Here is a 19,572-nt window from a genome sequence, read left to right on the forward strand (position 1 = left end):
AGTGGTAGAGCACCTGCCTCACTTGTGTCAGGCACTGGGTTTGATTCCTCAGCACCACATAAAAATAAATAAAGATATTATGTCCATCTACAACTAAAAAAATATTTTTTTAAAAAAAGAGATTAATGTTTGAAAACATTTGTTGTGATAAGTAGAATTTTTGGAAGATTCCTAGAAGAGGTATAGTTGGGAAGACTCAAGAAGGGATCTGTTGTTTGGAACCACAACTCAGGTTCAGCAGATGGTGGGCTGTGTCTCACAAAGGTTCCTCACAGTGCACTGTAGAGGGTCAGCAAAGTAGCCGATCAGTAGGGACTGGGTTTTATTCAGCTTTTACCAGGGCAGGCAATACTTTTATAACCGTCTATTGGAAATGGAGGGAAAAAATAAATGCTTAAACAGATGTTTAGGCTAAAGGAAAATTTTCAAGAACCATTTAAGTAGTAGTACTGTTGTCACCTCTCAATGTGACAACGATGAAGGAGACATCAGAATTAGTGTCAGGACATTAGAGTCACAATTCATTTTGCTTACCAATGCAAAATATGTTTTTTAATGTAATATCTAGACCTGAAACAGAGATAAAAAAATGTTTTCAGTTAGCTGCTTAGTGATGAGGCTCTCCAGGGGAGCCAGAGGCCAGGGTCAGTTATGCTCCCTTTGCCTCACATTGAGCTGAAATCTGTACATCTGCACATCCACCGTGACTGGTCCTGCTCCACTGGAAACTCTCAAGAGGACCCCAGTGCACAATCTAGGTTTTCTTTCTAATTTCCAAATCTGTAATGACTTTAATGTGTTAAAACTCATTGATGTCTGAGTATAGACTCATTTGTATACAAAAGTTTAAAAATCATTGAGCTAGAAACATATCTCTTGTTTTTATAGATCATCTGGGATATAATATGAAATGAAAAAGGAAATCCTAAAACAATGTGAACAGTAAGAAAAAGCAAACATATAAACCCACAAACCTGTGAGTTATAGATGTGCTATGCATCTGTGTAGCAGAAAGGTGTGGAAAGTTACACCCTCTTTGTTAGCATAGGAACTGCGGGGGGTACAGGGAATGAGGAAGTGTGCGAGAGGCTTGGAAAGAGGCCAACAGGGCCCTGGGCTGCAGATTTGTCAAGTGAGAGAAGTGAAAACAGGATGCTGGATGTGGTGGCGTGGAGGTCAAGGGCTGTGCGTTTCTGTGGATTGATGGGCATAGGCCACACTGGAGTGAACTGCGGAGCAGGTGGGAAGTGAACATACGGTGCTAATAAGTATGTACTGCTCTTCCCACAGCATGGCTACCTGCTGGACAGGAGAACAGGTAGCTAAGTGAGCATTTTGGTTTGGTTTGGTTTGACTTGAGGTGGGAGAGACCTAAGCAGGTCAGACGCTGCCAGGAGGCTCCAGGCAGGAGGAGAAAAGGTGGCCTTTCAAGGACAGCTATTTTCATTATTTTCTAAGATGCTTCATAAACTCTCTTGGTCCACAAGGCCCCAGACCTATATAAACCTCCAGAGAAATAAAATCATCATTAGATGACCTTGAAAATATACACAAGAGAATGGACAGTGACAACTGTTGAAGGGGTCAAAAGCACCTTGTGTAGCACTGTGAAGGAATGTGTTAGGTAAGGTACTTTATTTTTACAGTGAACATGTGCATTGTTACCAGGGGGCAGGCAGTAGATTCACAGGCTCAGGAGCCTGGTTCCAGGGTTCTCACCCCAGATGACTCAGGTTTTCTTATGGCATGTTAAGGTGAGATTCCTCGTGTCTGGCCCACCAGTGGCTCTAAGTGGAGGTGGAAGGACTTTCTGTGCTATTTGAGAAGACCTATTTTAAGATAAATATTCTCCCCTCTTAAAAGAACAGCTTTCAGTGCCAGATAAGGTCAGCCATGGACATTTACTTGCTGGATCCATATAAGTGATAATCATATGATCAGAAATTTCCTATGTAAAAATTTGTCAAATCCAGAAGTCATTATCTGTTGAACAAGTATTTAAGGGCCTTGAAATAAGAGTGTTCTAGGAAAAGACAAGGGAGAGATGCATTAAAAATCTACAGGATGTAGAAGCTGGGGTTTATAATACATCCGAGAGTTTCTGGTCTCCATAGATGAGCCCATAATGATCCAAGTGGGCAGCTCCACCAGTGTGGCCTCACCGTGTGGTAGGCACGTTCTTGCACCTGACCCTCCTCTGCTCCTCAAGCGCCCTGGGCTAGGTCCTGTCATTGTTTACCCTCACAGACAGGAGAGGCAGAAAGCAGGTCATTGGCTGAGTTTGGGAAGCTGGTAAGTAAGTGGTGGAACTGGGTCCACCCGGGTGTCTGAGGGAGTAGACAGGCCCCTAGCCTCCACCCTCATTGTCCTCTTGCTAGACACGTAGGCACAAGTGGCTGTCGGTTTTCTGTGGAGCTAGAGGCAAGTTTAAATGCCATGATGTTCGCTATCTTAGTGAGAGGAAGCCATTTTTTTTTAAATAAACACTCCTCAGGTCTTTACAAGCCTTCATGGATTTCCAGAGAAACTTGAAACTGAAATTTCAAAATTTACTAAAAAACAGTTGATTTTGACAGTGTCACTAGTGTTCTCACTGCTTTTATGGAAGAGCAGATTCTTGGAAGTTCAGAATTCCTCCTGCAGCCTTCCTGTCTGCACTTTCTTTTTCTTTTCTTTTTTTAATTTGTTTAAATTAGTTATACATGACAGTACAATGACTTTGGTATACCATACATTTGAATCAGATGGGATATAATTTCTCATTTTTCTGAGTGTACAGGTTGCAGAATCATATTAGTCATGCACTGTCTGTGCTTTCAATAGCTTTTTTTTTTTTTTTTTTTTTTTGGTACCTGGGATTGAACCCAAGGGCACTACCACTGAGCTACATCAATAGCCATTTTTTATTTTTTGAGACAGGGTCTCACTAAGTTGCTTAGGGCCTTGCTAAGTTGCCGACGCTGGCCTTAAATCTGCAATCCTCCTGCCTCAGCCTCTTGAGCTGCTAGGATTATAGGCCTGCTCCACCACACCTGGCTCAATAGCACTTCTACCTATGCATGAGTTTGTATTACTTTTTATTGGACATTTGGAAAATATTGTTTTATCAAATTTAGTAGTTCGAACTTCCAAATGTTGACACATTTCATTAGCTTGCATGAAAAAAATGCATTAATTAATATCATTGCTATTCCTATCAAAAAAGTCTTTATGGTTTGGGAAGCTATTAAGCTCTCAATGACAGATACAAGTTATTCAAAATTCTCATTTTCTCTTGAAAGTTCAAATTTTACTATTGCTAACAAATACTATTAGTTGTTTCCTTGACAGGACAGGCTTACTGCATTCTTTTTTGAGAAACTGGCAGACACATACCCAAGTCTGAATAATCAGAGTCTATCAGTTGTTCTTTCAAGTAAAAATGGTGTTCCTTTAGGAAAAAAAAAAAAAAAGGCATATTCAACTTGTGACTCAAGTAATGTCACAAATGGTTTTCCTCAAGATAACCATCTTGCTGTAGTAAAGCAGAAGTGCTTTATCTGTACTTCTATTTTGTTACACAAAATATTAAAAAGATGGGCCATAAGGTTAGAGATTTAATAAAATTAATTCACCTGTTTCATCAAGAACATTCTTAAATGAATCTCCGTCCTATCCTATGTGTATCTACTGCATCTGTTCGTGCTACCAAGGGCTTCACCCATCACTGCTTTTGTATTTTCTGTGCAAATGTCAGCAGTATAATTGTTCTAGGATAAACCATGAAAGTCAATAAAGGTACCCAACATTTTAAAGATTTTGCTTGGGTTTTGTTGTCAAGTATTTACATAAAAGATCTTTGGTAATTAGTCACTGTTGAGCCTAAATCAAAAGCAATAGCAAGTCTAGGCATAATTCTGCAGATGAGGTGTTGATTCAGCATCTGTGTTTGCCATTTGGCTATTGTTTCACTGAAGAGTGTCACTGCTGTGATATCCTTTGCTAACTTTCCATCCAGCAGGCTTCATCAAGGTCAGCCATACAAGGCAACCAAGTAGTTTCTCTAACCAAATCTATGATATCTTACCTGCAAAGTCCTTAAATTTAAATCTCTGTGGGGATGAATAATTTAGATTTACAGAAAAAGTAGTACAGCTGGTTGTAGTGGTGCACACCTGTAATCCTAATGACTCAGAAGGTTGAGGCAGGAGGATTACAAGTTCAAAGCCAGCCTCAGCAACTTAGTGAGGCCCTAAGCAACTTAGCAAGACCTTGTCTCAAAATAAAAAATAAAAATGGGCTGGAGATGTGGCTCAGTGGTAAAGCACCCCTGGGTTAAATCCTTAGTATAAAAAAAGAAAAGGGAAAGTAGTAACACAGAATTCCTGTACATCTATCATGCAGTTCAGGGGATTTTAAACTTCTAGATTGAAAATGAAAGATTATAACAAGTTTTCAATTTTTGACTTTTAAAGAACTCATCAAATCTGGTTTAAATATTCAAATCCTTTTTTGTTAAACTCTGACAAGTTTTCACAAAATTACACTCCAACTTAATTGATATTATAGTATTCGAATGTGTTCTGTTGCATAAATTATAATAAGATAAATTATTGACATCTGTAAAAATCAAAGAAAGATAACTTGCCATATTTTCATTTTTGATTGGCAGTTAAAACTAGCTTCTTTTGAATAGATTTCTCCCTTTCATGAATCAGAAACTGTCCCACTTTCCTCCCCCACCCTACAACTAGCTGGAATTTTCATTGGGACTGTACTAAAGCTATCAATCAATTTGAAGAGAATTGGAACCTTAATGGTGGAGTGCTCCATTCCATGAACATTGTATGTCTTCACTGTTTTAAGGTCTTTTATACTGTTCTCTAAATCTAATTTAAATACTCAATGCATATGACATGAGTCACTGCCATTTACCTTCTTTCACACATATAGTCATTTGGAGAATTATTAATTTAAATGTGAATTGTAAGAAATTAATTGGTAGAGAATTGGAACTCTTATTATTTTTTTAAGAAGTCAAGAAATAGAAAAGTGCAGCCATTGGTTGTGTTAGTGTTATGAAGGGATTAGAATAAAACATGGCACAACAGATCCCACAGAGTGGAATCAGAATCTTGTAGGCAGGTGCTGGAAAGTTTTATAAGTCTTGAGGGCAAGACATTAAGTCCAAGAATGTTAAGCAAGATAGGAATGAGCAAGAGACTAGAAGAGCTTCCCAGAGAAGATGAAGAACTCAGTCAAGGGATGGGGTTGTGGCTCAGTGGTGGAGCGCTCTCCTTGCACTTGTGAGGCACTGGGTTCAATTCTCAGCACCGTATATAGATAAATGAATAAAATAAAGGTCCATCAATGACTAAAAAATATATATATTGAAAAAAAAAAACACACCTCAAGCAAGGAGATAATAACAAATGACAAGGAATAGGTACCCAGACAGACAATCTGGTCAACGAGTCTTGAACCACTGGAGTAGTAACAATGAAGTTTAAGACAGAGCAGGATTTTACAATCTGGGAGTCCCTCCTTCTCTTCTCCCTCAGAGCCGTAGGTGGCTTGAAGGCAGATATGGGGCCCTAGCGACACTGAGTACCAGGCCCCAGGAGGGAGGGAGGGAGGGAGGGAGGGAGGGAGGGAGGTCAGGAGCTGGGGCATCAGAGTCCTCATGGTTCCTCTCTAGAGGAACTGTGCAAACCCGGGTGCCCGTGGTCTTCCTGTCCCCTGCCCTTGTGATCCTTTCACTCTGCCTTAACTTGGCCTGGGACCAGCTTCACTCCATTCATCCTGCTTTGAGGCCATTCTCCAAGGCATGGTGGCAGCCATGTTGAAATGATGTCTGGCTCTTCTCCTTTAGGGCGTTTCTGGTACCCCATCAGTATTCAGAACACCTCCACCCCAGCTTAGCTTCTCAGGAGACATGGCAGCACTAGGGACAGGCTTGGAATGAAAACCATGCCCTCTTGTCAACAGAGCAGCTCTCTGGAGACTTCTCTATCACAGCATTTATGTCTCATCTCTCCAGGAGAGCCAGGCACACGGCGTTGCCTCTTACAGGGCAGCCAGCGAGTTCGAGTCCCTTCTTACCAGTCCTGCCCCGAGTCATTCCCCTCGGCCCCCTGGCACACGCACACATTCTTCTGAGGAAAGGAAGCTGGCCAGGTACAGGAAAGAGGCATGACTGGTGGTGGGGCTGAGGTTGACCCTGAGGTAGCGTTGGAAGCCCAGAACCAGTGACCATCTCACACGATTCACTGACATAGGAAGCCTAGAGCTTTTTTTTTTTTTTTTTTCCCAAAACTATTTTCCAAAGCATCAAGGTAGAAAGCAGAAAACTGGGTCTTGTTCATTTAAAAATTTGTCAAGCTGGGCACAGTGGCACACACCTGTAATCTCAGCAACTGAGCAGCCTGAGGCAGGAAGAACACAAGTTTGAGGCCAGCCTGGGCAACTTAATGAGACCCTGTCTGAAAATAAAAAATTGGAAAGGGCTGAGGCTGGGGCTCAGGTAGAGCAAAAACAATCCATACCATTAACTTTCAAAGTAGAACTTAATATGATACTTCATGTGATACTCTTTAGATATATTTTACCAACACACAGCCCCTAGGTGTAAATATTAGTATCCAAAGAAAGGTCAGGCTGAAGCGATAGAACTGAACCCGTGGCTTTTATAATCTCCCTGTTTGTTCGGGCATCACTAATGGATAATCACTATCAAAGCACTTGGCGCAGTGCCTAGGACAATTTAAGCCCTTGGGGCTACTAGCCTTTTTTGTCATCATCAATAGCAGCAGCAGCAGCAGCAGTGTGACTGCTGTCATCAGCTTCCGGCCTGCCACACCTGATGTGGTGGGGGTCTGGGCACCAGACAGAAGCCCTAGATAACGCTGTGGTCTCCAAGGGGTTTTAGAATCTAGTGTATCAGTGGGCAACGTGTGGTTCAGGAAGACCAACAGGCCAGCAGACAGTTGCTGTGCCCAGGCGCTGGTGCACACCATGTCCCCGGGGTGGGGAGGGTGGGGGGGCATATACAGGGAAGCTTGGGATCAGTGCAGGGGTAGCAGGAGAGGAGGAAGAGGTGGATGAGAGCCTAAATTGTGGTTTCTGCAGCACAGTGTAAGCAAGACGGGGTAAGCAGGCCTTGAGTTGTCCAGTTTGCATTGTTTTAGCGAGTTCTGTTCTGTAGGGGCTAACCCTAGTTGTCTGGCACCTGGCCTTGGGGTGATTGAGGCAGGTGGTTAGTTGCCAGGAATGTGAGAGCCTAATAAGGACTGGGGTGCAAACTTTGGATTGGCTGGTTTGTATTTGAAAAGTATGCTCAAGGGCAGACTGTTTTCTGTCCCTAGGAACTGGCTAGCATGAGAGGGGCTGTCACTCCAGGGTCAGCAAGGCCCCAGATACAGCATCATAAAAGGGGGGAAAAGACAGTTAACATGCGAGACTTCAGCAGCCTGGCCCCCGCCTCTGGACATTCTAGCCTCATCTCCCTCTTCTCCTGATATGGACTCTCCAGAGCTGAAGGAGTACCAGGGACCTTGTGTGGTCTCCAAGCTCGCCCCCTAAGTTTTCTCACTTCATCCTGCCTGCCGTTACCTTCCACCTGGGTTCCAGAACTGGGGCAATTATTGCCACCAGGGCATCTGGTCATGACATTCACATTGGATTCCTTTGTAGTCACCTTAGCCAATAAAGGTCCACATCTTCCAAAAGGAACTTTTATCAAAAACTAAAGACAGGAACTTAGCAAATAAGTGGTGAGGCTAGAGCATGCCAGGCTGAGAACGCACCGGCCGAGAACCCTGCCTGCCGCCAGCTCAGAGAGTGTGACGGGCAAGGGTAGGAGCAGAAAGACTGCAGGGAAAGGAGACCCCAGGATCTGCCTGCCCAGGAGGGAGGGAGCAGACAGCCATGCCTTTGGAAGACTAATGTGGCATGAGAGGTCCAGTTAAGTGGACACCCAGAAAGCTCAGTGTGACCGCACAGCCAGCGCTTTACAAACTGCGCTTGTGTGCAGGCGCTGGCCCCCTCCTTCCACTTACTCCTCACTCCAAGTAAGGCTATTATGAGCCCCATTTTGGGGATGAGAAAAGCAAATTTTAGAGAACCTCAGAAACTTGCCCGAGGCCCCAGGGCAGTCCTTGGTGGGAATGAACTGTAGACCTAGACGGAACAAGCCCTCGAGCCCAGCCTCCCTCCCACTGCAGGCTTCAGGAGGGAGTGGGGCTGAGCTTGGCCAGGCAGGGAGTCCCCTGGAGGGGAAGCAGTGGGAACGTAACAGGGCAGAGCATGTAACTAGGACCCAAAGGCTGGTATCTTTGGGTAGCTGGGAAAATGGGATGCCAAATGGGGAACCCTGGCTTGGAGGGTGTAGGGTATAGCTCAGGTGCAGGGTGGAATGGATTTTAGACAGGAGGCACCAGAGGAGGAAGAACACGGAATCAGACATTCCTGACCAGCCTCCCCCACTGACCCTGCATTTCACAGGCAGGTACATTGCTGAGGGTGCGCACTCCTTTCCCTTCTGGCACTTTCATTCATGATCTGTGAGACTGGTGGCCACCTGAAGCTGCTTCAGGGCATCTATCCAAAGAGCTAGCAGCTGGATAGTATCTATAGTGACTCTATAGTATAGACCATCGCTCTGCTGATGGTCACTGTGGTGCCAGCTTGCTTGGCATGGGGCAGACCACACTTGTTACCTAATTAGCAGAGAAACGTCTGTCTTATGTCTATAGTACTTGCAAGGCTTTTCCATTATTCAACCAAGTCAGTAAAGAAACCAGTGTTTCCCAATTAAGGCTTTTGCTTTTTTCTGGTACCTTTTCAGCTTCTAAATTCGTTTATTTCTGTAATGCAGCTCCTGGGTTCCCAGACCATGCCTGGGATGAACTAGCTGCCCAACAGACTGACTCATGGCTGCTGCCCTCATTTCCACTCTGGTTTCTATGGAAATAGACATCAGATGGCTCAAAACAAGGTGAGGGCTTATAGACACCTCATGATTCCTAGGCATTTATAAACCCTATTTGTCCAACATCTGTTTCCATGGAAACAGGTGCAGAAAAGGTCAAACAATGCTCTACAATAAACTTTTCTCCCTCTCTTATCTAATTTTTAAAAAACTATAGTGAGGCATTTTGAGACCTTTTCCTGTTATCATAGGTTTTTTGGGGTGATGGTATATTCTGGGCAGAAAGGTATATTTCTCATTTTTAACTCTTTAAGAAACACTAGGGCACATCATGTACAGTTCTGTTTTACAACTTTATTTAATAAATGGTTTGGTCTAATCAAATCGCTGTCACTTGGCATTCCAAGATGAAACACTTAGTACCTAAGTCTGAGAACATGACAGAGGGGAAAACAGTGTGTGACCTGCTCGTCCCTCCTCCAGCATTCAAGACACCTGTGCCTGAGCTTATTCCCCAGGTCTTCGCTCACATCGCTGGGGCTGGTTGCAAAGGTGCTCAAATAGAGACTTCCTGTACCTAATTCTAAGTGCCACGTACCTAGTCCATTATATAAAACATGGGAATCCAAACGGCTTTCTGTGAGCAGTGAGCAGCATCTGTGATCCCGCGGAACAGCAGCCATCAGGCACAGTGTGTGACGGTTAAGATGGGATCTGCTGCCCAGCAGAGTCAGGTGGATGAGTGAGATCATGAAGAGAAAAACAGAGTTCACCTGAAATAGAGAAAAACAGAAACAAAATGGAAGGTGTGTGGCTGTGTGGGCAGAGGAGCTGCAGGGAACTAGTTATGCGACTCACTTAGCAGCTGGCATCTAGTACTTTCTGGTGTTTATCTTGATATTATCTTTCATGGCCAAGTCATTGCTTTTAGGCTGTTCAGGCTGCCGTCAGTTGTCCTGTAGGACCTGTAAGTGCCACTAGGACAGGGCTGGTATCAGTTTTGTTCACCAGACGAACCCATTACCTAGATCAGCAACTGGCACGTGCTAGGTGTTCCCTAGATAACTCTCTGGGGATAGATGCTCCAGATGGGATGTTGGCAGGAGTTCTGATGGGTCCTCTCGGCAGAGTCCCCCCAGGGGAACGGAACAAGGCTGGCCACGTACTCCAAGCCCGGGAGAGCACTCACAAGGCACATGCCTGTGTGGCTCAGGTGCCTCCCACCCACCTCCCATTCTGGCCCTGTTTTTGAGAGATGTGTGAATGGGATCATGCAGAGCAGGTGCTCAGGAGCCCGCCTCATTTGGGGTGTGTGTGTTGGTTAGCCTTTGTCAACTGATGACAAATCATGCCAAACATCCCAAATCTTAGTGGCCTCAAGCACAACAATTTTTCCTTCCAAGTCTGTGTGTTTCCTGGACAGGTCCTCTGCTGATTTCACCTGTACTCACTCATGTGACCACAGTTGGATGGACATCAGCTGGCTGGAAGGTTCAAGGTGGCCTCACCAGTGGCTTGGCAGTAGTGCCAGCTGGCTTCTCTGTCCTCTTCCATGTGGCCTCTCTCTTTCTCTGTCCTTCTTGCTGGGTCTCTCTTGGTTCAAGAGGGTGAAGGCAGAACCTCAGACTGGAGGACAAGGCTCTCAAGGGCTCACTTCTGCCCCATCCTACTGGTCAAAGTTACAAGGCGAGCCCAGACATCACTAATGCTCTGGAAGAGTAGCAAAGCCACCTTGCAAAAGGGTGTGCTCACGACATGGGAGGAGTTTGTGGCTGTTAGTCTGAGAGAAGTTCATCTGGGAACAAACCATTTCCAGATAGCCTGTGGGTACAAAACAGAGAAGCTTTTTGTGGTCACACACGGGCAGGCACACACACACACACAGACACACACACACACATAAATGAGCGTCTTTTTGCATGTGTTTACACAGGTAGCTACCCAACACCATTTGTTGAAAAGACTATGTTTTGACCCATTAGATTTCTGTGAAATTGTACTATTGTAAAAAACAAATTGACCATAAATATAAACACAGATAATTTGCGGTGGTGGTTCTGAATCATCTTACTCTCCCAGGGCTCATTGGTTTTGTTGGTTTTAGCTAGCAGTTGACTTGCATGTTCTTAATCTGAAGCGTCCGTCTGTTCTGTGGTTTGCAGCTAGCTGCTAGCATCTCTGCTGCTTCTTTCCCCCAATCTTTGGAGTCCCCCTGCATAGTTTCACTGCTGATTAGATTGGACCAAAGACTGTATTCTGATCCGTCAAGCCAGTAAGGTTTCCACCTTCTGCCACTTGAACTGTATGTGGGTTGGAGTTTTGCATTTACAAACACAAGAAATTTACAAGTTTCCCAGACTTTCCATTTTCCCTGGGCTCCCTCCCATGTCTGCATGTACCTGCAGTTTGGCAGTCACTCAGAGATGTGTGGAGATTGCTGAGATCTCAGTCCTTCTGCAGCGCTTCTGCTTCCAGGTGTCCCCCTTCATTTCCCCCTCCTCAGCCACGCCCTCTACCAAGTCTACAGTAGCAGCCAGGAAAAGGTGGGTGCGGTCTCGGACAGGAGCTCCCCAGACAAGATGGCCAGAAACACGCCATGCCTACCCAGTGTGAGTAGCCTGCGCCAGTGAGCAAACCCTTCGCAACTTGTGGCATCCACTGGTCATTTCCTGGTGAAATACCTGAAATGATTGATTTTAATTCGTGTGTCCCATTTTACACATGATTTCTACAGGGGGAATTCCCTGACTCACTCAGGTTCATACTCGAAGTTTGGTCAGGTCCTGGGGAGATGGAAGTCGTAAGCAAACCAGACATGCTGGGGGAGGAAGCAGACCCCGGGCAGATGAACAAGTGGGAATGCAGCGTGTGAGGTGGAGAGGGCACCCTGAAGGACAGGGGAGCAGGAAGGGCGGAGAAAGCCCCTGGTGGACAGGGAAGAGCAGCCGTCAAAGCCCTGAGAAGGGAGCACTTTGGGGCATTCCAGGCTCAAGACGTGGGGAGGGAGCAGGAGATGGCATCAGATCTCTGGGTTTGAGAAGGACTTCAGCTTTTATTCAGAGAGGAGGAAGCTGTTGGAAGGTGTCAGGCGTGACGTGATCACTCCACGGGCATTTGTAAGTGATCAGAGCACACCGCACCCATTTACGGTGGTGGAAACTGCCACGTGAGTCCAGCACATCACTGACCGGGCTTGGCTCTTTCTGGGACTTGAACCTACTCTCCAGGCACTGGGACCAGGTAGCCTTGGGGCCCTCAGGAACTTTTAGGCTGAGGAGGCCTTTGGTCTCAGGCAGACGTCACCCAGTGTGGACCCAGGGCCCTTGCTCAGTCCTGACCACTGGGCGCGAGGCTCGTGTCCTCTCAGCAGCCGGAGCGCTGACTGTCATGAACTAGAGCCCCGCTCATCCCAGCGTCTCACCCTGAGATGGGTGTCCAGGAGGTGGGTGTGAACCAGGGGCTTTAATTGAAGTTCCTGGACAGGCCGGCTGTTCCCGGGGCCTGTGTTCCTTGAACTGCTGGAGGTCTGTGGTTCTTCCCTCTCCTCATTCTGTCATCACCTTCTAGACGGTTACCGAATCGTGTGACTCATCCGTCTGAAAATCACTTGCCTCTTCCCTTTCATTTCCTTTTCTGTTCCACATCCTGGCCTAAGCCTCATCGTCCCTCCCATCTCTGATTTCCTGGCATCTGGTCTTCCCTTCCAAGATTGAGGTGCACATGGCCCGCAGACCATTTTCTAAAGCAGGGAGTGGTCTACTTGGGGATGCAATCAATTAATTTTTAACTTAGGAAACATTTTAGACTTTCCAGAAAGTACAGAAAATAAATAACAGACAGCTATGGTTGTATCCTTCTTCACCCTCCTCCTGACAAATTAGCCACTATCCTGAAGTTGATATATAAATTCCATGGATGATTCTGTGCTTTCATAATATCTTCGTATTTCCATAAACAACATGCACTCTTGTTTTGTGGTCTCTTGTGTTGGTCTGTTTTGCGGTGCAGGGGATGGAACCCGGGGCCTGGCGTGTGCTAAGCGAGTGCTCTTCCACGGAGCGCTTTTCAACTTTACATAAATGGCTTAGTAGTGTAAGAATCATTTACCAGCTTGCTTTTTCATCCCCAAGTTCACCTTATGTGGTAGAAGTTTATTCGTTCCAGTCCACACCACCCAAGCTCATCCTTTTAACTGTTCCGCTGTAAGCATAAGCAGCGTGTCTTTCTCCTTCCTGTTCTGCGCTTTTCGTAGTACAGCGGAGAGCATCTTTGTCCGTGTTCCTTGCACAAATACAAGGCTCACACCTGGACCTCAGGTTGCTAGTTTCATGAATATGAGGGTCTCGTTTTCACTAGATCCTGCCAAATTGCTCTTCAAAGGAGCTAGACCCCTTTACACTTTGACTTGATCCCTTTTTAAACAGTTCCATGCTCCTCATCACCCAGTAAAATCTCAAGTTGCTCCTGGTAGTACTCAAAGTCCCACACAGTAAGACCCATGTCTACTTTTGTATTTTCACAAACAGTACAGCTTTGTTTCTTCATCTGTGAAAATAGAGGTAAATATGACTGAAATGTCGCAAGATCAGCAGATTAACCTGTGACCCACAGCAGACAAAACAAGTGATCATTTCCTTTCCCTCCTTTCTTTGCATGTGATGTCCACTCCTTGGTCCTTCTGAAGCTATGAGACGACTAATCCAGAAAAGTAGGTGGTGGGGCAGGGTTGAACCAAGGCCAGGATGCTATTTTGATCCCTGAGGGACATCTTGGCAAGTCAACTTATTGTGGCAGGTCACTGGGATCTTGGGTCTAATTGTTGTCCTGTGCACATTTGATCCACACAGTGTGTCCTCGTTCCAAGTCCAGGGCAAAGGGGAACAGATGGGCGAAGTGTGGAAAGCTCTCTGTGCCCTGCGACCCTAGAAAAGATCAGAGGCCTGGTTAACGCTGGCTGAATGTTGAGTCAGTGGGCTCGAGTCAGATACCAAGGAAGGGCGCAGTGGTCCCATCTGCGGGCTTTAATGCTGCCCCCACTTATCACCTGTGTGGCTCTGGGAATGTGGGCTAACTCTCAAGGCCTTCACGAAGTGAGCACATTGAGCCCCTTCTCACTGGGTGATCATGGACCCCGTGGAACACTCCAGCACAGTCGGGGTGCAGGGGGCTGTTGTCACATTGTCCTCATGATCAGATCTAGATTCCTGTCTGCTGGGAGGGAGGTTTGGAGCAGAGAGTGGGAAGCAGCTGGAGGAGAGGTTGAACCCCTACACGGGTTAAAGTGGAGTGGAGTGTGGGGCTGGAACTTCACTGAAGGTTTTTCTTTATGTCGTTCTTGCTGACATTGAGGCCATCCCTTCTCTGTGTGAGGGGTGTTTCCAGTTCTGGGATTTGGTCTCACCCTCACTCACGTCATGTCAGGGAGGGGACTGCCCGGACTTGGTCTCGAGGGCCTTTGTTCTCTGAGCAGCTCTGGACTCTGTTGGAAGGTGCCCCTCAGGCTCTTGGCTGTGCTGAGCATGGTGTCCACAGAGCTGCTGTCACGCGGCCCCTCTCTGTGACCTCACCGATGCTTTCTCCCACCTTCGATTCTGTCCTCCAGGTTTCTGATTCTGGGGTTAAATATGTCGAGAAGCACTGCTTTTCCCAGGGCATCTTTGCCATTTTCTTTTTCTTTTTTTTTTTTTTAAAGAGAGAGAGAGAATTTTTTATATTTACTTTTTAGTTTTTTCAGCAGACACAGCATCTTTGTTTGTATGTGGTGCTGAGGATCGAACCCGGGCCGCACGCATGCCAGGCGAGCGCGCTACCGCTGGAGCCACATCCCCAGCCCCATCTTTGCCATTTTCTATTTCTTGCTGTTTTTGCCTGGACTTCAAAAAAAGTTTTAAGCAAGCAAATCAAGAAGCCAAATCAACAGACCTGAAGAAGCCGGAGGTCAGGGTGTTAGAGTCTCTGGGTTGACTCTGGTCATTTATTGAACTGTTCTGTTTGTTGGCCAGCTCTCAGGAGCCGGGGATGCATTTTTGTGAGTAAGGAAGTTGACATCAGAGCTACTGGGCACCAGGAGGAGTCCTGGGGGATGCGGAGCTGGCGTGCTTAGTCCTGAGGGTGGGTGCAGGAGAAATGCTGCCCCTGTGGACGGGGTCCATCCACCAGGAAGTCTGCCGTCCCACTGCCGGGCCTGGTCACCTCAGTCCACCCTTGCTCTCCCAGGTGGAGGGTTTTCCTGTATTTTTACAAAGAGAGATTTACAATTCCGTGTCCTGAGACGCTGTCTCAGGTTTAACTGCTCGAAGAGTGGCAAGCACACTGGGCACTTTCACTTGTCATATGTGAAACCACTTGAATACGTTCTGCTCTCTGCATTTATCTGTGAGAATCTGAGTTTTCAAATGCATTTAGTGGTCAACCTTACTTTTGTTTTCAGGCCAGTTGCTTAGAATCTGGTTTTTCTAGAGTATTGTGTATCTAAAGCCTCCAGTTAAGAATCTTGTAGTGTCATGAGGTCACTGAGCCGCTATGGGGAAGCTTCGTATGAGAACATCTAAATTCATCTCAGTTCAAGGGCCTTTTTTTTGAGGCAGTCTTAATTCTTAAAGTAATCAGTTATCCCTGAGCTCTACCTAGTAATCTGATGCATTCTGCTTGAGTATAAAGGCCAGTAATTTTAGTAAAATTCCTCCAACAATGGTATTTGAGACCCACCCTAATTAGGCATTTCTTTCTGAAGTATTTCCTTATTCATCACACCCTTGCTTCACAAAGTGGGTGTTTAAAATCTACGTCCTTCTCTTTGGCATTCCTGAGCGGGGAGGTTGGATAGTGCACATGGTGGCCAATCGGCATGGTGCATGGGGCACCGGGGCCTCCCTTGCACTTGAGTGGGGCTGGCAGATTCTGCCCGCTGAGACTGGGGGAGAACTGTCGGAAAGCAGCTGCCCCCTCCCTGCCAGGACGCCCGAGCCCTCAGTAGCTCTGAGTACCTCCTGGCTGTCGCCACTGGTTTTGCCAGTTTCGGAAGTTCTTGTCTAATGTTCTTGTGCGGCCTCCACTGTTTCAGCCTACTTGGTACCACTCAGTGGAGCCAGTGCCCGCTCTGAGCAAGCGTCTTTTGTGACAGATTCTCTGTGCCCATTCCAGACTCCTCTGCCTCCCCCGGTCCCTGCCTGCAGAGTCTCCGAGTGCTGCTGGGAACCCACCAGTGGGCTCTGGCGTGTGTCTCCCACTCACCTCGCCCACCCCTTTATCTTCTGCCTGAGCCCCGAGGATGCCTGTTGCCTGTTCACAGACACTAGTGTTTCTCAGAAGCCACAGCAGTGCCTGGTGTGCATCCACGGCGTCGTGGCTTTTCAAAATCAAGCAACAGGAGAGATTTCCTCAGTCTCCTCAAGTCGCTCGTGAGGGTTTTAAAGGAGGCAGCAGGCGGCCCCCTTATTAGAGAAACCAGGACACTGTCAGGAATCACGTTTTCCTGAATTAAACCTCAGAACAAAAGTTTTTTAATTAAGAACTATCCATTCAGTAGTGATTTCCATATCAGTTTTCTTACATTTATGCATCCCATAGTAACATTCTACTCTTGAAAACACCAATAGTAATTGCCTTGCGTGTTGTAGGAGAGAAACTGAGTCAGGGGAAGCCACTTCTCCACGTTGCCAGTGGGTCAGCTGGATACCCTGGTTCTTTCTCTGCCCCTCCCATCATCATTAAGCTGAAATTCCAGGGAGCCTTTATGAATGTGTTACATATGTTAGAAACAAAGCAGAAGCGGCCCTGTGTTTTGGGAGGTTAGTGAGAACTTATCAATGATCCATGAATTTAATTACAAAGCACTTTAAATGAAAAGCAGCTTCAGTCTTTTTAATTTAAAAAATAAAATTGAATAAATATTTCAGTGAGTCTCAGAGTAACTTGCATTAGAAAAAGTTAACAGGTCAAGCCTCAACCTGTGGGAAGATGCGGCGGCACAAATGCATAGATTGATTTGCAAGTGGACGGGTCTCACATACGTACTCATCGTCCAAGGTCAAGAAATACTGCTGCTGGTATTGGCCGAGGTCAGCCTTTGTTAGCCATTTACTGTTTCTTTCTCTTTGAAATGGAATGTGGACATTTGTTTGGTTTCTTAATGTTTCCCATTCTCTCCTGGCAGGGAAGTGGTGTGTCACTAATACCTCCGTGAAACTGTGATTCACATGCTCATTTCCAGTCAGGGCCTCCAAGGCTTAGTTCCCCGGAGGAGAAATGAAACTCTATCCTGTGCCCAGATCCCTGCCACTCAGACCGCAGAGCCCGCTGCTTGGTTCCCAAGGAGCAGTCATTTTCCTAAAATAATCATAGAATGTATAGGTACTATTTGATCTCTAAGATGTTGCTATTTTGGTAAACTCAACTCCAAGCCAAGAAGCAACATAATACTTACATAAACGTCCCAGAGTTGACCTCGGGGTAGGGTCTCCTAGATAGCGTTACCTTTAAGGAACTCAGTGAAATCTTAGGATGCCGAGTCCACTAGCACTTGGCAACTGTTCTTGCTAGGAAGAATGAGTTCAGACTAGAGCTTAGATCACAGCAGTGACCGTGAACCTGTGTTCTGGGTAGAATTAAGAGTGGATTCTCCATTTATGATTAGACAAGAGCAGGGAAGAGAGGATGAGCTGTGGACTCTAGACTGTGGCCACAATCTCCCTCCCACTCCATGTGCCCTGTTGAGCTCAGTTGCAACCAGACACCGCGGACCCTGGGTCCTCAGAAGACCTGGGAAGGCCTGCCTGTGTCTCCTCAGAAACAGGCTTCTCCTGCAGGGCCCCAAGGGGCCAGGTCAGAAAGACCTGGGCAAAATGGGGCTGCTGAGCTTGAAGGCCAGGCTCAGCCTTGAGGCTGGACCATTGCAGTGGGCTTGTTGATCTCCAGGCTGTGGTTTCCTCCTAAGGAAAGCAGCATTGATCAAAGGAATCCACAGCGAGTCACCGGGAAGGGTAAGGAGAGGGGGCGCCTTCCTTAATGGTTTAATAGGCGAGTGTGCCTGCTGCCAGGCGGGATGCCCTAGTCTTTGGTGACTGTGATGTCCCTCTGCAGGCTGTTTCATGACTGAGGCAGTGCCAGTGCCGATGGCCATGACAGGGTCTCAGTGGATCTAGAACCTGTCTTCGTCTGCTGCTTCTGGCCTGCCTTGGGGGCCACCTAGCATAAGTCATGTCTCCTTTTCTTAAGGTAGCATGTCCTGAGATGGCCATGTCTATGATGGCAGGTGTGGTACCCACAGCCTGAAGACTGGGGCTGCCCCCCTACAGCAGCCCTAACCAGACAGCCTGGCATTCCAGGGCCCAGCTCCCAGTCCAGTCCTGGGCCCAGGTGTGTGAACTTCATACCCTTGGGAACTGAACCGGGTAAATCACATTCACCAAAGACCATCACATCCACAATGATCAGAAATGAGTATTAAATGAGCACAGGTGCTCATGTTTGCAGAATCGTGCTTTCTTGAAAATCAGAATGTTTAGAGGAACCAAATTCTACTTGTTGAGTGTGCCAGGAATCAGAGAAAGGTTGGTTAGCATTTCTCAGGGAACAGTGTCACAGAAGGTGATGGGCAGCCTGGGCTCCACCCTGGGGCAGCAGTTGGCTGCCATATTCCCCCAGGAGCCCTCTCCCCTTGCTCACTCCCAGGGCCAGTGGCTCCCTTCAGCCTCAGCGCAGACCCCAGTCTGGGCTGCTGTGTGCTGCTTTTCATAACTTAACCCACAGAGGACAACTTGGTGTTGAAGCAAGACTTGGCAGGGAGTCAGGAAGTGTACCACACACTTCCCCCACTGCCATGTGTCCTGTTCTGTCGGCCAGTATGACAACTATTTGGGGCCAGTATAACAACTATTTGCGTCATAATTACTTGTACCTTTGTCAAAAAAGCAGTGGGGAAGAAGCTGGGCAGAGTGGTCCCAGCTTCTCAGGAGGCTGAGGCAGGAGAATCATGTAAATCCAGAAGTTCAAGACCAGTGTGAGCAACACAGCGAGATTCCAACTCAAAAAAAATCTACTGCGAATATTTGTGTAGGTCTGTTTCAAAGTTCTTTCTCCCGTTGATCTATTTTTCTATCTCTCTGCCGATAGCACACAATCTGAATTACTGTGGCTATATAGTAAATCTTGGAATTAGATAGTATGATTTCTTATATATTGTTCTTGTTTTCCAAAATTGTCTTAGCCGATTCAAACTCCTTTGCCCTTTCCGTATAAATTTTAGAATAATCTTGTATATGGCTACAAAAAAGTCTTCATATGATTTTGATAGAAATTGAGCTGAACCTGTATATCAATCTGGGGGAGAATTAGCATCTTAACCATGTCAAATCTCATGATTCATGAACAAAGTGTGTGTCTCCGTTTACTTAGATATTCAGTGATTTCATTAGTTTTGTAGTTCTCAGCATATACCTCCTGTAGTGACTTGTCAGATTTATACCTAGATAATCCTTTATTTTTGTGTAGTTGTAGGTGGTGTTTTTAATTTCAGTGTCTACCTGTTTATTAGTTACATATAGAAATTGGAGCTGTGGATGTAGCTCAGTGGTAGAACACTGGCCTAGCAAGCTGAGATGTTAAGTTCGATCTTCAGCACTGTAAGAAAAGAAAAAGTATGAAGGAAATTGGGTTCTGTATGT

At 46.2% G+C, this 19,572-nt stretch overlaps 1 protein-coding gene and 1 long non-coding RNA gene across 10 annotated transcripts in view; one reads left to right on the plus strand and one right to left on the minus strand.

The window, feature by feature from the left end:
* Armc9 (armadillo repeat containing 9) overlaps positions 1-19,572 on the plus strand; it is a 138,511-nt gene that overhangs the window by 77,663 nt on the left and 41,276 nt on the right. The window lies entirely within an intron of this gene.
* LOC144365660 (uncharacterized) lies at positions 9,243-11,449 on the minus strand. Its single transcript, XR_013424386.1, has 3 exons — positions 11,308-11,449; positions 10,417-10,729; positions 9,243-9,681 (listed from the first exon to the last, which is right to left on the minus strand). It is a non-coding gene; the product is annotated as an uncharacterized LOC144365660 (long non-coding RNA).

This window comes from Ictidomys tridecemlineatus, chromosome 7 (assembly GCF_052094955.1).
Source record: "Ictidomys tridecemlineatus isolate mIctTri1 chromosome 7, mIctTri1.hap1, whole genome shotgun sequence".
NCBI lineage: Eukaryota > Metazoa > Chordata > Mammalia > Rodentia > Sciuridae > Ictidomys > Ictidomys tridecemlineatus.